The sequence below is a fragment of the Arvicanthis niloticus genome, chromosome 7, assembly GCF_011762505.2.
Source record: "Arvicanthis niloticus isolate mArvNil1 chromosome 7, mArvNil1.pat.X, whole genome shotgun sequence".
Taxonomy (NCBI): domain Eukaryota; kingdom Metazoa; phylum Chordata; class Mammalia; order Rodentia; family Muridae; genus Arvicanthis; species Arvicanthis niloticus.
The window spans coordinates 410,975-423,174 of record NC_047664.1 but is presented as its reverse complement, the minus strand read 5'-3'; positions in this window follow the sequence as shown (position 1 = coordinate 423,174).

Below are 12,200 nucleotides of genomic sequence, written 5' to 3'. Positions count from 1 at the left end.
AAACAGAAGGGCATCCAGAGAGAGGAGAAAACAGAAGGGCATCTGGAAAGATTAGAGAAGAGAAGGGCATCCAGAGAGAGGAGATGACAGAACAGCATCCAGAGAGAGAACAAGAGAGAAGGGCATCCAGAGAGAGGAAAGAACATAAGGGCATCCATAGAGGAGATAAGACAGAAGGGCATCCAGAGAGAGTAGAGAACAGAAGGGCATTCAGAGATAGGGGAGTACATAAGGGCACCCAAAGAGATGAAAGAACAGAAGAGCATCCAGAGAGAGGAGACAGAGAAGTGCATCCAGAGAGAGGAGAGGAAAGAAGGCATCCTGAGAGAGGAGAGAACAGAGTGGCATCCGGTGAGAGGAGAGAACAGAAGGTCATCTAAAGAGTGGAGAGGACTAAAGGGCAACCAAAGAAAGAGGAGGACAAAAGGGCATCCAGAGAGAGGAGATGACAGAAGGGGATCCAGAGATATGAGATTACAGAAGTGCATTCAGAGAGAGGATAGGACAGAAAAGCAAAAAGAGAGATGGGATGAAAGATGGGAATCTACAGAGATGAGAAGACAGAAGGGCATCCAGAGAGAGGAGAGAACTGAAGGGCATCTGGTGAGAGGAGTGAACAGAAGAGCATCCAGAGACAGGAGAGGACAGAAGGGGATCCATAGAGAGGAGAGGACAGAAGGGCATCCAGAGAGAGGAGAAGACAAAAGGGCATCCAGCAAGTTGAGAGAACAGATCATACAGAGAGAAAAGAGAACAGAAGGACATCCAGAGAGATGAGAGAACAGAAGGACATCCAGAGAGAGGAGAACACAGAAGGGCATCCAGAGAGAGGACAAAACAGAAGGGCATCCAGAGAGGGGAGAGAACAGAAGGGCATCCACAAAGAGGAGAGAACAAAAGGGCATCCAGATAGAGGAGAGAACAAAAAGGCATACAGAGAGAGAGGAGAATACAGAAGGGCATCCACAGAAAGGAGAGGACAGATGGGCATCAAGAGAGACAAGAGAACAGAAAGGCATCCCAAGAGAGGAGAAAACAGAAGAGCATCTAGACAGAGAAGAGGACAGCAGGGCATCCAGAGAGAGGAGAGAACAGAAGAACATACATTGAGAGGAGAAGACAGAAAAACATACAGAGCGAGGAGAGGACAGAAAGGCATCCGGGGAGAGGAGAAGACAGAAGGGAATCAAGAGAGAAAAGGGTACAGAAGGGCATCCAAAGAGAGGAGATAACAGAATGGCATCCAGAGTGAGGAGAGAACAGAAGGGCATCCAGACAGAGGTGAGGACAGAATGGCATCCAGAGTGAGGAGAGAACAGAAGGGCATCCAGACAGAGGTGAGGACAGAAGGGTATCCATAGAGAGGAGAACACAAAAGGGAATCCAGAGAGAAAAAAGACAAATGGCATTCTGAGAAAGGGGAGAACAGAAGGGCATATGGAGAGTTGGAGAACAAAAGAGCATCCAGATAGAGGAGAGGACAGAATGGCATCCAGAGAAAGGACAAGACAGAAGGGCTTCCAGAGACAGGACAAGACAGAAGGGCATCCAGACAGAGGAGAAAACAGAAGGGCATCTAGAGAGAGGAAGAAACAGAAGGGCATCCAGTGAGAAAAGAGTACAGAACGGCATCTGAAGAGAGGAGAAGACTGAAGGGCATACACAAAGAAAATAGTACAGAAGGGCATCCAGAGAGAAGAGAGAACAGAAGGGCATACATACAGAGGAGAGAACAGAAGGTCTTCCAGAGAGATAGAGGACAGAAGGGCATCCTGAGAGAGGTGAGAAAATAAGGGCATCCACAGAGAAGAGAGGATAGAAGGCATTCAGAGAGAGTAGGAACAGAAAAACATCTGGTGAGAGGAGAAAACAGAAGGGCATCCACATAGAAGAGAGGATAGAAGGCATCCAGGGAGAGGAGAGAACAGAAGGGCATCCAGTGAGAGGAAAGAATAGAAGGACATCCAGGGAGAGGAGAGGACAGAAGGGCATCCAGATAGAGGGGATGACAGAATGGCATCCAGAGAGGGAAGAAGACAGAAGGGCATCCGGTGAGAGGAGAGAACAGAAGGGCATCCAGGGAGAGGAAAGGACAGAAGGGCATCTCGAGAGAGGAGAGAACAGAAGGGCATCTAAAGAGTGGATAGTACAAAAGGGCATCTAGAAAGAGAGTTGGACAAAAGCGCATCCAGAGAGAGGAGACAACAGAAGGGCATCTAGGGAGATGAGTGAACAGAAGATCATACAGAGAGAAAAGAGAACAGAAAGACATCCAGAGAGGTGAGAGAACAGAAGGACATCCAGATAGAGGAGAAGACAGAAGAACATCCAGAGAGAGGATATGAAAGAAGGGCATCCCGAGAGGGGAAGGAACAGAAGGTCATCCAGAAAGGTTAGAGAACAAAAGGGCATCCAGAGAGAGGAGAATACAGAAGGGCATCCACAGAAAGGAGAGGACAAATGGGCATCAAGAGAGATGAGAGAACAGAAGGGCATCCAGAGAGAGGAGAGAACAGAAGAACATCCATTGAGAGAAGAAGTCAGAAAAACATAAAGAGCAATGAGAGGACAGAAGGGAATCCAGAGAGAGGAGATGACAGAAGGGCATCCAAAGAGAGGAGAAGACAGAAGGGAATCAAGAGAAAGAGGGGTACAGATGGGCATCCAGAGAGAATAGAGAACAGAAGGGCATCCAGTGTGAGGAGAGAACAGAAGAGCATCCAGAGCAAGCTAAGACAGAAGGGCATCCGGAGAGAGGAGAAGACAGAAAGAGAAATGTACAGAAGGCTTCCAGAGAGAGTAGAGAACAGAAGGGCATCCAGAGAGGTGAGAGAACAGAAGGGCATCCAGAGATAGCTGAGGACAGAAGGTGGCCAGAGAGAAGAGAAGACAAAAGGGATTCCAGAGAGAAAAGTGGACAGAAGGGTGTTCTGAGAAAAGAGAGAACAGAAGGGCATACAGAGAGAAGAGAGAACAGAAGAGCATCCAGATAGAGGAGAGGACAGAATGGCATCCAGAGAGAGCTGAAGACAGAAGGGCATCAAGACTCAAGACAATAAAGAAGGGCATCCAGGCAGAGGAGAAAACAGAAGGGCATCCAGAGAGATTAGAAAACAGAAGGGTATCCGGAGAGATTAGAGAAGAGAAGGGCATCCAGAGAGAGGAGATGACAGAAGGGCATCCAGAGAGAAGAAATAAGAGAAGGGTATCCAGTGAGAGGAGAGAACAGAAGGGCATCCAGGGATAGGGGAGTACATAAGGGCACCCAGAGAGATGAGAGAACAGACGAGCATCAAGAGAGAGGAGATACAGAAGGGCATCAAGAGAGAGTAGAGGATAGGAGACATCCAGAGAGAGGAGAGAACAGAGGGTAATCCGGTGAGAGGAGAGAACAGAAGGCCATCTAAAGAGTGGAGAGGACACCAACCAGAGAGAGAGGAGGACAAAAGGGCATCCAGAGAGAGGAGAAGACAGAAGGACATCCATAGAGAAGATACGACAGAAGGGCATCCATAGACACGACAAGACAGAAGGGCATCCAGACAGAGGAGAAAACAGAATGGCATCCAGAGAGAGGAAAAGAGAGAAGGGCATCCAGGGAGAGGAGAGAACAGAAGGGCTTCCAGAGAGGGGAGAAGAAAGAAGGGCATCCAGAGAGAGGAGAGAACAGAAGGGCATCCAGGGATAGGGGAGTACATAAGGGCACCCAGAGAGATGAGAGAACAGACGAGCATCAAGAGAGAGGAGAGAACTGAAAGGCATCCAGAGAGAGTAGAGGATAGAAGACATCCAGAGAGAGGAGAGAACAGAGGGTCATCCAGTGAGAGGAGAGAACAGAAGGCCATCTAAAGAGTGGAGAAGACAAAAGGGCAACCAGAGAGAGAGAGAGGAGGACAAAAGGGCATCCAGAGAGAGGAGAAGACAGAAGGGCATCCAGAGAGAAGATACGACAGAAGGGCATCCAGAGACATGACAAGACAGAAGGGCATCCAGACAGAGGAGAAAACAGAAGGGCATCCAGTGATAGGGGAGTACATAAGGGCACACAGAGAGATGAGAGAACAGAAGAGCATCCAGGGATAGGGGAGTACATAAGGGCAACCAGAGAGATGAGAGAACAGACGAGCATCAAGAGAGAGGAGATACAGAATGGCATCCAGTGAGAGTAGAGGATAGAAGACATCCAGAGAGAGGAGAGAACAGAGGGTCAGCCAGTGAGAGGAGAGAGCAGAAGGCCATCTAAAGAGTGTAGAAGACAAAAGGGCAACCAGAGAGAGAGGAGGACAAAAGGGCATCCAGAGAAAGGAGAAGACAGAAGGGCATCCAGAGAGAAGAGATGACAGAAGGGCATCCAGAGACATGACAAGACAAAAGGGCATCCAGACAGAAAAGAAAACAGAAGGGCATCCAGAGAGAGGAGAAAACAGAAGGGCATCTGGAGTGATTAGAGAAGAGAAGGGCATCCAAAGAGAGGAGACAACAGAATGGAATCCAGAGAGTGGACAAGAGAGAAGGGCATCCAGAGAGAGGAGAGCACAGAAGGGCATCCAGGGATAAGGGACTACATAAGGGCACCCAGAGAGATAAGAGAACAGAAGAGCATCCAAAGAGAGGAGAGAACAGAAGGGCATCCAGAAAGAGGAGTGGATAGAAGGCATCCCGGGAGAGGAGAGAACAGAGAGTCATCCGGTGAGAGGAGAGAACAGAAGGCCATCTAAAAAGTGGAGAGGACAAAAGGGCAACCAGAGAGAGAGGAGGACAAAAGGGCATCCAGAGAGAGGAGAAGACAGAAGGGCATCCAGAGAGAAGATACGACAGAAGGGCATCCAGAGAGAGTAGAGGATAGAAGACATCCAGAGAGAGGAGACAACAGAGGGTCATCCAGAGAGAGGAAAAGAGAGAAGGGCATCCAGGGAGAGGAGAGAACAGAAGGGCATCCAGAGAGGAGAGAAGACAGAAGGGCATCCAGAGAGAGGAGAGAACAGAAGGGCATCCAGGGATAGGGGAGTACATAAGGGCAACCAGTGAGATGAGAGAACAGACGAGCATCAAGAGAGAGGAAATACAGAAGAGCATCCAGTGAGAGTAGAGGATAGAAGACATCCAGAGAGAGGAGAGCACAGAGGGTCATCCAGTGAGAGGAGAGAGCAGAAGGCTATCTAAAGAGTGGAGAAGACAAAAGGGCAACCAGAGAGAGAGAGGAGGACAAAAGGGCATCCAGAGAGAGGGGAAGACAGAAGGGCATCCAGAGAGAAGAGACGACAGAAGGGCATCCAGAGACACGACAAGACAAAAGGGCATCCAGACAGAAAAGAAAACAGAAGGGCATCCAGAGAGAGGAGAAAACAGAAGGGCATCCGGAGAGATTAGAGAAGAGAAGGGCATCCAAAGTGAGGAGACAACGGAATGGAATCCAGAGAGTGGACAAGAGAGAAGGGCATCTAGAGAGAGGAGAGTACAGAAGGGCATGCAGGGATAAGGGACTACATAAGGGCACCCAGAGTGATGAGAGAACAGAAGAGCATCCAAAGAGAGGAGAGAACAGAAGGGCATCTAGAGAGAGGAGTGGATAGAAGGCATCCCGGGAGAGGAGAGAACAGATGGGCATACGGTGAGAGGAGAGAACAGAAGGCCATCTAAAGAGTGGAGAGGACAAAAGGGCAACCAGAGAGAGAGGAGGACAAAAGGGCATCCAGAGAGAGGAGAAGACAGAAGGGCATCCAAAGAGAAGAGACAACAGAAGGTTATCCAGAGATATGAGATTACAGAAGTACATCCAGAGAGAGGAGAGGACAGAAGCACAAACAGAGAGATGAGAGGAAAGAAGGGAATCTAGAGAGAGGAGAAAACAGAAGCGCATCTAGAGAGAGAAGAGGATAGAAGGCATCCAGAGAGAGGAGAGAACAGAAGGGCATCCGGTGAGAGGAGAGAACAGAAAGACATCCAGAGAGAGGAGAGGACAGAAGGGCATCTCGTGAGAGGAGAGAACAGAAGGGCATCCAGAGAGAGAAGAGAACAGAAGGCATCTAAAGAGTGGAGAGTACAAAAGGGCATCTAGAGAGACAGGAGGTCAAAAGGGCATCCAGAGAGAGGAGAAGACAGAAGGGCATCCAGAGAGAGGAGACAAGAGAACGGCATTCAGTGAGATGAGAGAACAGAAGATCATACAGAGAGAAAAGAGAACAGAAGGACATCCAGAGAGATGAGAGAACAGAAGGACATCCACAGAGAGGAGATTACAGAATGGCATTCAGAGATAGGACAAGACACAAGGGCATCCAGAGATGGGAGAGAACAGAAGGGCATCCAGAAAGTGGAGAGAACAAAATGGCATCCAGAGAGTGGAGAATGCAGAAGGTCATCCAGAGAACAGAGAGGACAGATCGGCATTGAGAGTGACGAGAAAACAGAAGGGCATCCAGAGAGAGGAGAAAACAGAAGAGCATCCATACAGAGAAGAGGATAGCAGGGCATCCAGAGAAAGTAGAGAACAGAAGGGCATCCGGAGTGAGGAGAGAACAGAAGGGCATCCAGAGCGAGCTGAGGACAGAAGGTTATACAGAGAGAGGAGAAGACAGAAGGGTATCCAGAGAGGGGAGAGAACAGAAGGGCATCCAGAAAGAGGAGAGAACAGAAGAACATTCATTGAGAGGAGAAGACAAAAAAAACATACAGAGCGAGGAGAGGACAGAAGGGCATCCAGAGAGAGGATAGAACAGAAGGGCATCCAGAAAGAGGATAAGACAGAAGGGCATCCAGAGAGAGGAGAGGACAGTAGGGCATCCGGAGAGAGGATAACACAGAAGGGAATCAAGAGAGAGAAGTGTACAGAAGGGCATCCAGAGAGAGGAGAGAACAGAACGGCATCCAGAGAGAGGTTAAGACAGAAGGGCATCCGGATAGAAGAGAAGACAGAAGGGCATGCAGAAATAGAAGGGTACAAAAGTTCATCCAGAGAGAGGAGAGAACAGAAGGGCATCCAGAGAGGGGAAAGAACAGAAGGGCATCCAGAGAGAGGTGAGGACAGAAGGGTATCCAGAGAGAGGAGAAGACAAATGGGGAACCAGAGGGAAAAAAGGACAGAAGGGCATTCTTAGAAAGGAGAGTACAGAAGGGCATTCTGAGAGAGGAGAGAACAGAAGAGCATCCAGATAGAGGAGAGGACAGAATGGCATCCAGAGAGAGCTGAAGACAGAAGGGCATCCAGAGACAGGACAAGACAGAAGGGCATCCATACAGAGGAGAAAACAGAAGGGTATCCAGAGATAGGAGAAAACAGAAGAGCATCCAGACAGAGAAGAGGACAACAGGGCATCGTGAGCGAGGAGAGAAAAGAAGAACATCCATTGAGAGGAGAAGACAAAAAATCATACAGAGCGAGGAGGGGACAGAATGGCATCCAGAGAGAGGAGAGGACAGAAAGGCATCCAGAGATAGGATAAAAGAGAAGGGCATCCAGAAAGAGCAGAAGACAGAAGGGCATTCAGAGAGAGGAGAGGACAGAACGACATCCAGAGAGAAGAGAGAACAGAAGGGCCTCCAGAGACAGGAGAATACACAAGGGCATTCAGAGAGAGGAGAGAACAGAAGGACATCCAGAGAGAGGACAGTACAGAATGCCATCCAGGGAGAGGAAAGGACAGAAGGGCACCAAGAGAGAGGAGAGGACAGAAAGGCATCCAGAGATAGGAGAGAACAGAAATGCATTCAAAGAGAGGAAAAGACAGAAGGACATCCAGAGAGAGAGGAAAGGACAAAAGTGCATCCAGAGAGAAGAGAACAGAAGGGCATCCAGAGATAGGAGAAGACAGAAGGGCAACCAGAGATAGGAGAGGAAAGAAGGGCATCCAGAGAGAGGAGAGAACAGAGGGCATCCAGAGAGTGGAGAAAACAGAAGGGCATCCAGAGAGAGGAGAGGACATAAGGGCTTCCACAGAAAGGAGAAGACAGAAAGGAATCCAGAGAGAGTAGACGACAGAAGGGTATTCAAAGATAGGAGAATAAGAAGGGTATCCAGAGAAAGGATAGGACAATGGGCATCCGGAGACAGGAGAAGACAGAAGTGCATCCCGAGAGAGGAGTGGACAGAAGGGCATCCAGAGCGAAAGAGAGGAAAGAAGGGCATCCAGAGGGAAGAGAGAACAGAAGGGCATCCAGAGTGAAGAGAATATGGAAGGGCTTCCAGAGATAGGAGTGGACAGAAAGGCATCCGGAGAGCGGATTGGACAGAAGTGCATCCAGAAGGAAGAGAGAAAATAAGGGCATCCAGAGAGACGAGAGAACAGATGGGCGTCCAGAAAGGGGAGTGGACACAAGGGCATCGACAGTGAGGAGAGAACAGAAGAGATTGAGAGGAGAAGACTGAAGTTCATCCAGAGTGAGAAGAGGAGTGAAGAGCATCCTGGGAGAAAAGACAGAAGAACATCCAGAGAGAGGAGAGGACAGAAGGGCATCCAGTGAGAGGAGAGAACAGAAGATCATCCAGAGAGAGAAGAGAACAGAAGGGCATCCAGAGCAAATAGAGGACAGAAGAAAATCTAGAGTAGGTAAAGAACAGAAGGACATCCAGAGAAAGGAAAAGACAGAAGGATATCCACAGAGAGGAGACAACAGAAGGGCATCCAGAGAGATGATAGAACAGAAGAGAAACAAGAAACAGGAGAGGACAGAAGGGCATCCAGAGAGAGCAGAAGACTAAGGACATCCAGTGAGAGGAGAAGACTGAAGGTTATCCAGAATGAGAAGAGGACAGAAGGGCATCCTGAGAGAGAAGACAGAAGAACATTCAGAGAGAGGAGAGGAGAGAAGGGCATCCAGTGAAAGGAGAGAACAGAAGATCATCCAGAGAGGGAAGAGAACAGAAGAGCATCCAGAGCGATGAGAGGACAGAAGAAAATCTATAGTGAGTAGAGAACAGAAGGGCATCCAGAGAAAGGAGAAGACAGAAGGATATCCAGAGAGAGGAGAGAACAGAATGGCATTCAGAGAGATGAGAAGACAGAAGGGCATCCAGAGAATGGAAAGAACAGAAGGGCATCTGGAGGGAGGAGAGAACAGAAGGGCATCCAGAGAGATTAGAGAACAGAAGCGATTCCAGAGAGAGGAGAAGAAAGGGGATCATCCAGACAAAGGAGAGAACAGAAGGGCATCCACAGAGAGGAAAAGATAGAAGGGCATCCATAGAGAGGAGAGGACAGAAGGGCCTCCAGAGAGAGGAGAGGACATAAGGGCATCCAGAGAGAGGAGAGAACAGAAGAGCATTCACAGAGAGGAGAAGACAGAAGGTAATCCAGAGTGAGGAGAAGACAGAAAGGCATCCAGAGTGTGGTGAGAACAGAAGAGCATCAGGACAGAGAAGAGAATGAAGGGCATCCAAAGAGAGGAGTGGACAGAAGGGCATCCAGTAGGAAGAGAAGACAAAAGGGCATCCAGAGAGAGGAGAGGACACAAGTTCATCCAGAGTGATGAGAGGACAGAAGAAAATCTAGGCATCTCTTGATGCCCTTCTGTTCTCTCCTCTCTCAGGATGCCCTTCTGTTTTCTCTCTCTGGATGCCCTTCTATCCTCTCCTCTCTCTGGATGCACTTCTGTCCTCTCCTCTGTCTCTATGCCGACCTGTTCTCTCCTCTCTCTGGCAGCTCTTCTGTTCTCTTCTCTCTCTTGATGCCCTTCTGTTCTCTCATCTCTCAGGATGCCCTTCTGTCCTCTCCTCTCTCTTTGGATGCCCTTCTGTTCTATCCTGTCTCTGCATGAGCTTTTGTCCTCTCCTCTCTCTGGATGCACTTCAGTCTTCTCTCTCTGGATGCCCTTCTGTACTCTCCTATTGTTGGATGGCATTCTGTCTTCTACTCTCTCCAGATGCCCTGCTGTTCTCTCCTCTCTCTGGCTGCTCTTCTGTTCTCTCCTCTCTCAATGCCCTTCTTTTCATTCCTGTCTCTAGATGCGCTTCTGTCTTCTACTCTCTTCCAATGCCCTGCTGTTCTCTCCTCTCTCTGGCTGCACTTCTGTTCTCTCCTCTTTCTTGATGCAATTCTGTTCTCTATTCTCTCAGGATGCCCTTCTGGCCTCTACTCTCTCTGGATGCCCTTCTTTTCTCTCCTCCCTCCGGATGCCCTTCTGTTCGCTCCTGACTCTGGATGACATACTGTCTTCTTCTTTCTCTAAATGCCCTTCTGTTTTCTCCACTCTCTGGATGCCCTTCTGTTCTCTCATCTCTCTGGTTGCCCTTCTGTCTTATTCCTATCTACGGATGCCCTTTTGTCCTCTCCTCCCTCTGGATGGCCTTCTGTCGTTTCCTATATCTGGATGCCCTTCTGTCTTTTTTTCTCTCTGGATGCACTTCTTCCTCTTTTCTCTCTGGATCCTCTTCTGTTCTTTCCTCTCTCTGGATGCCCTTCTGTTCTCTACTCTCTCTGGATTCCCTTCTGTCCTCTCCTCTCTCTGGATGTCCTTCTATCCTCTCCTCTCTCTGGATGCCCTTCTGTCCTCTACTCTCTCTGGATGCCCTACTGTCTTCAATTTTCTAATGATGCCCTTCTGTTCTCTTTTCTCTCTGGTTGCCCTTTTGTCCTCTCCTTTCTCTGGATGCCCTTCTGTCTTCTCCTTTCTCCAGATGTCCTTCTGTACTCTTCTCTCTCTGAATGCCCTTCTGTACACTCCTCTCTCTGGATGCCCTTCTTCTCCTCCTCTCTCTTGATTCTCTTCTGTTCTCTCCTGTCTCTGGATGCTCTTTTGTTCTCTTCTCTCTCTCTGGATTTCATTCTGTCCTCTCCTCTCTCTGCATGCTCTTCTTTCCCCTTCTCTCTCCAGATCCCCTTCTGTCTTCCCCTCTCTCTCGATGCCCTTCTGTTCATTCCTGTGTCTGTATGACCTTCTTTCTTCACCTCTCTCTCGATGCCCTTCTGTTCTCTCCTCTCCTTCTGTCTTCTACTCTTTCTGAAAACCCGTATGTTCTCTGCTTCTTCTAGATGCCCTTCTGTCCTCTCCTCTCTCTGGATGCCCTTCGGTTCTCTTCTCTCTCTGGATGCCCTTATGATCTCTCCTCTCTCTGGATGCCCTTCTGTCCTCTCCTCTTTTGGATGCATTTCTGTTCTCTTCTCACTCTGGATAGCCTTCTGTCTTCTCTCTCCTCATGCCCTTTTGTTCCCTCTTCCCTCTGGATGCCCCTCTGTTCTCTTCTCTCTCTGGATGCCCTTCCGTTCTCTACTCTCTCAGGATGCTCTTCTATCTTCTCCTATATCTGGATGGCCTTCTTTTCTCTCCTCTCTCTGGATGCCCTTCTGTCTTCTTCTCCCTCTAAATGCCCTTCTGTTCTCTCCTCTTTCTGGATGCCCTTCTTTCCTCTCCTCTCGCTGCATATCTTCCTCTTTTTTCCTCTCTGGATGCTCTTCTGTTCTCTCCTCTCTCTGGATGCCCTTCCGTTCTCTCCTCTCTCAGGATGCTCTTCTATCTTCTCTCTCAAAATGCCCTTCTGTTTTCTCCTCTCTCAGGATGCACTTCTGTTCTTTCCTTTCGCTGGATATCCTTCTCTCTTTTCCTCTCTGAATAACATTCTGTTCTCTCCTCTCTCTGGATGCCCTTCTGATCTCTCCACTCTCTAGATGCTCTTTTATCTTCTCTCTCTGGATGGCCTTCTGTTCTCTGCTCTCTCTGGATGACTTTCTGTCCTCTCCTCTCTCTGGATGCCTTTCTGTCCTTTCCTTTCTCTGTATGCACTTTTGTCCTCTCCTCTCTGGATGCCCTTCAGTTCTCTCCTCTCTCTAGATGCCCTTCTGATCCCTCCTTTTTTCGCATGCCCTTTGGTTTTCTCCTCTCTCTGGATTCCCTTCTGTCCTCTCATCTCCCTGAATGACATTCTCTGTTCTCCTCTCACCGGATGCTTTATTGTTACCTCTTCCCTCTGGATTCCCCTCTGTTCTTTTCTCTCTCTGGATGGCTTCGGTCCTCGCTTCTCTCTGGATGACTATCTGTTCTCTCCTCTCTCTGGATGCCCTTCTGTTCTCTCCTCTTTCAGGATGCTCTTCTATCTACTCCTCTGTCTAAATGGCCTTCTGTTCTCTCATCTCTCTGAATGCCCTTCTGTCCTCTACTCTCTCTAAATACCCTTCTGTTCTCACCTCTCTATGGATGCCCTTCCGTTCTCTCCTTTCTTTAGATGCTCTTTTATTTTCTCCTCTCTCTGGATGGCCTTCTGTTCACTC